Genomic DNA, 4,587 nt, shown 5'->3' with positions numbered 1-4,587 from the left:
CTCTCCCTAGGCGTGGTCGTCCTGTAAAAATGACTGCAAGAGCACAGCGCAGAATGCTGCATGAGGTAAAGAAGAATCCCAGAGTATCAACTAAAGACCTACAGAAATCTCTGGCACATGCTAAAATTTTTGTTGACACATCTACAATAAGGAAAACATTAAACAAGAATGGAGTACATGGGAGGACACCACGGAGGAAGCCATTGTTGTCCAAAAAGAATATTGCAGCACGTTTGAAGTTTGCAAAAGAGCACCTGGATGTTCCACAGCACTACTGGCAAAATATACTGTGGACAGATGAAACCAAGATTGAGTTGTTTGGGAAGAACACACAACACTATGTGTGGAGAAAAAAAGGCATAGCACACCAACATCAAAACCTCATCCCCACTGTGAAACATGGCGGAGGGAGCATCATGGTTTGGGGCTGCTTTGCTGCCTCAGGGCCTGGACGGATTGTTGTCATTGATGGGAAAATGAATTCCAGAGTTTATCAAGACATTTTGCAGGAAAACGTACGACCATCTGTCCGCCAACTGAAGCTCCGCAGAGGATGGGTGATGCAACAGGACAATGACCCAAAGCATACAAGTAATTCAACAAAACAATGGCTGCAACAGCACAGAATACGCCTTCTGGAGTGGCCCAGTCAGAGTCCTGACCTCAACCCGATTGAAATGCTGTGGCATGACCTTAAGAGAGCGATTCACACCAGACATCCCAAGAATATTGCTACACTGAAACAGTTTTGTGAAGAGGAGTGGTCCAAAATGACTCCAGATCGTTGTGCAGGTCTGATCTGCAACTACAGGAAATGTTTGGTTGAGGTTATTGCTGCCAAAGGAGGGTCAACCAGTTATTAAGTCCAAAGGTTCACATACTTTTTCCTCCCTGCACTGTGAATGTTTACATGTTATGTGCAATTAAACCATGGCAACATCTAATGTTTGTGTAGTATTATGTTCAGCAGACTGTGTTCTTCTATTGTTGTGACTTAGATGACGTTCAGAGCACATTTTATGCCCAATTCATGCAAAACTCCACGTAATCCCAAGGGGTTCACATACTTTTTCTTGCAACTGTATATTGGAGTGTACAGATTGGAGGAATGAGTGTAGTGGAGTGTAACGTGTGGAGCTCAGGGTGTAGTGGAATGTACAGTGTGGAGGATTAGGTGTAATGGAGTTTACAGTTTGAACAGCTGGGTTTAGGGGAGTGTACAGCATGGAGGGTTGGATGTAGTGGAGTGTACAGTGTGGAGGACTGGTCTTTTTTTTTAACACATAATGTTTATCGCATTAAGTTTGCATGACATTACGGCTGGTTCACACTACATGCATTCCAGTGTGTTTTTTTCTGCATCCAAAATGCACAGAAAGTAGGTTACACTGAATAACCTGAATACATATTTTTTAAAAATGGGGCAGACTATAGTGGAATATACAGTGTGGAGTCATCAGACAATTAAACAACGCAGGATTCATGCTTTACCATGCTATGACATCCATGAAAGCAGTACTGCATCACAGTGATTGAATCTAGCAGTGTGCACTCCATTGTAACCCACACAGCCACACCCCAAGGGGCAAGTACAACCCAGAGGCCCATGGTGCAGAAACTCGGCACCTCTCCTGCTCTACCTCTTCCCTGCCAAGAGAGGGAGAAGGAGGACAGGGAGAGCAGGAGAGAGGGGGAGAAAAAGAGAGGAGGAAGCAAAAGAGAGGAAAGAGGAAGGTGAGGGGGAGGAAGAGAGAGGAGAGAAAAAGGGAAGGAGGAAAAGATGTGAGAGAGTGTGGGGAAGGGGGGATGAGAGAGAGGTGGGGGAGGTAGTGAGCCAGTCAACAGTAAGTGGATTCAAATGTGCTTGGGGCAAAAATGTGAAAAAAAATTCAATAAACAAAAAAAAACAAAAAAAAAAAACCTGCATACATATTTAAATATGGGGCAGACTATAGTGGAATATACAGTGTGGAATGCTGGGTGTAGTGAAATGTAGATTGTGGCAGGCTGAGTCTACTGAAGTTTACAGTGTGGAGTGTCTGAGTGTAGTGGAATGTACATTGTGGAAGGCTGAGCGTTGTGGAATGTACATTGTGGAAGGTTGAGCGTAGTGGAAAGTACATTGTGGAAGGTTGAGTGCAGTGGAATGTACATTGTGGAAGGCTGAGCGTAGTGGAATGTACATTGTGGAAGGCTGAGCGTAGTGGAATGTACATTGTGGAAGGTTGAGCGTAGTGGAAAGTACATCGTGGAAGGCTGAGTGCAGTGGAATGTACATTGTGGAAGGCTGAGTGCAGTGGAATGTACATTGTGGAAGGCTGAGTGCAGTGGAATGTACATTGTGGAAGGCTGAGTGCAGTGGAATGTACATTGTGGAAGGCTGAGTGCAGTGGCATGTACATTGTGGAAGGCTGAGTGCAGTGGAATGTACATTGTGGAAGGCTGAATGCAGTGGAATGTACATTGTGGAAGGCTGAGCGTAGTGGAATGTACATTGTGGAAGGCTGAATGCAGTGGAATGTACATTGTGGAAGGCTGAGCATAGTGGAATGTACATTGTGGAAGGCTGAGCATAGTGGAATGTACATTGTGGAAGGCTGAGTGCAGTGGAATGTACATTGTGGAAGGCTGAGTGCAGTGGAATGTACATTGTGGAAGGCTGAGTGCAGTGGAATGTACATTGTGGAAGGCTGAATGCAGTGGAATGTACATTGTGGAAGGCTGAATGCAGTGGAATGTACATTGTGGAAGGCTGAGCGTAGTGGAATGTACATTGTGGAAGGTTGAGCGTAGTGGAATGTACATTGTGGAAGGCTGAGCATAGTGGAATGTACATTGTGGAAGGCTGAGCATAGTGGAATGTACATTGTGGAAGGCTGAGCGTAGTGGAATGTACATTGTGGAAGGTTGAGCGTAGTGGAATGTACATTGTGGAAGGTTGAGCATAGTGGAATGTACATTGTGGAAGGCTGAATGCAGTGGAATGTACATTGTGGAAGGCTGAGTGCAGTGGCATGTACATTGTGGAAGGCTAAGCGTAGTGGAGTGTACATTGTGGAAGGCTGAGTGCAGGAAATGTACATTGTGGAAGGCTGAGTGCAGGAAATGTACATTGTGGAAGGCTGAGCGTAGTGGAATGTTCATTGTGGAAGGCTGAGTGCAGTGGTATGTAAAGTGTGAAAGGACCAAATAAGTAGACTATGCTATTTTTTCTGGTTAATTTTCTTCTTGTCCTTGGGATACTGCCATATTTACATATTTTACATTATAGAGAATGCAATAGGAGGCAATAGAACACATATTGGTTAACAGGTACATCCCACACTACCAGGAAAACATGAACACTAGCTAGGAATTATGACAAGGAGATCTCCTGTTGGAGGATCTACCTATAACAAAATATTACTTTTAGGTGGACTGACCCTTTTATTTTTCTCTCAGTTTCAGTAATGTGTTATTGCCATTACCTGTCATCTTGTCTTATGACACAATCAAGAGGATCCTGTGAACAGAGGCGGCTCTAGGCTTTGTGAGGCCTTAGGCAAAACTTAGACATGAGGCCCAGCCGCCCCACTCACACCCATAATGGGAAAAATAATTCAAGCGATAAAAATTAATAATACATTGCCCTGTACAGCGTATAATGAACTGTTAACAATTCACCCATGGCCAGTCCTCAAGGTTTCCATGTCATTGGATCATATCACACCAGAATATGCACTGCAACACTAGCTCCCTCTGTATAGTGATCGTAACTTACTAGACAGCTCTCCGTTATGCCTACATTTTACATACCTAACAAAGTCCAAAGATCCATCGTCTATTTTCCTAAACCTATGCCCCATACCTGCTGTGGGCACAGCCAAAGCATTAACTATGGTCAGTGAACCTGAATACAGACCACTACCTGGTGCTGAATTTCTTTGTTCTGCAGTGTCAGGAAAAGGCAAACCAGTATAGAGAAAAATAAAAGCATTGCCAGCATCCTCCTGCTTGCTCCTGCCAAGCTTCAGAAACCTGCAGTGTGGTCAGTGAAATAGTGTATGAATGCATTATTCATCATGGCCCATGCCTAGGCTGTAAATGTATACCAAGCATCATCCACAGCCATATTTCATTTGTAGTCATCAGACAGTTGTGGAGTCCCAGCCATGACAACTCATGAGGCCCCCGGGCAATAGGGGATCATGGAGCCCCTGTGTCCTTGCCCAAACTCAAAAAAAGCCTATGAAAAAGGTACCAGGGGAATCTCATGAGGCCCCCTACTGACCCTGGGCCCTCGAGCAGTGCCCGAGTATCCAAATGGTCAGTCTGCCCCTGGTCCCAGCACATCTGGTTCTGTCCCGCACATCAGCAGGCAGCGCCATCATTCTTCCCAATGTTGGGTTCTCCCCTCCCTCTGTTAGGCAAATTAGGCGGCTGCGAGCACGAGGCCTTAGGCAACTGCCTAATTTGCCTAATTAAAGAGTAGCTTCTGCCTGTGAAACCTGCAAACCAGAGTCTAAAGTCTCCAGCTTGTGGGGAAATGAATTCAGTTACAACAGTCAGCCTAGGTTCACACTGACCCGGTGCGAAATTTGCACCGGT

This window comes from Staurois parvus, unplaced genomic scaffold (genome assembly GCF_062004578.1).
Source record: "Staurois parvus isolate SC_StPar_1 unplaced genomic scaffold, SC_StPar_1.0 ptg000011l, whole genome shotgun sequence".
NCBI lineage: Eukaryota > Metazoa > Chordata > Amphibia > Anura > Ranidae > Staurois > Staurois parvus.
Note: the sequence above shows the minus strand (reverse complement) of the source record.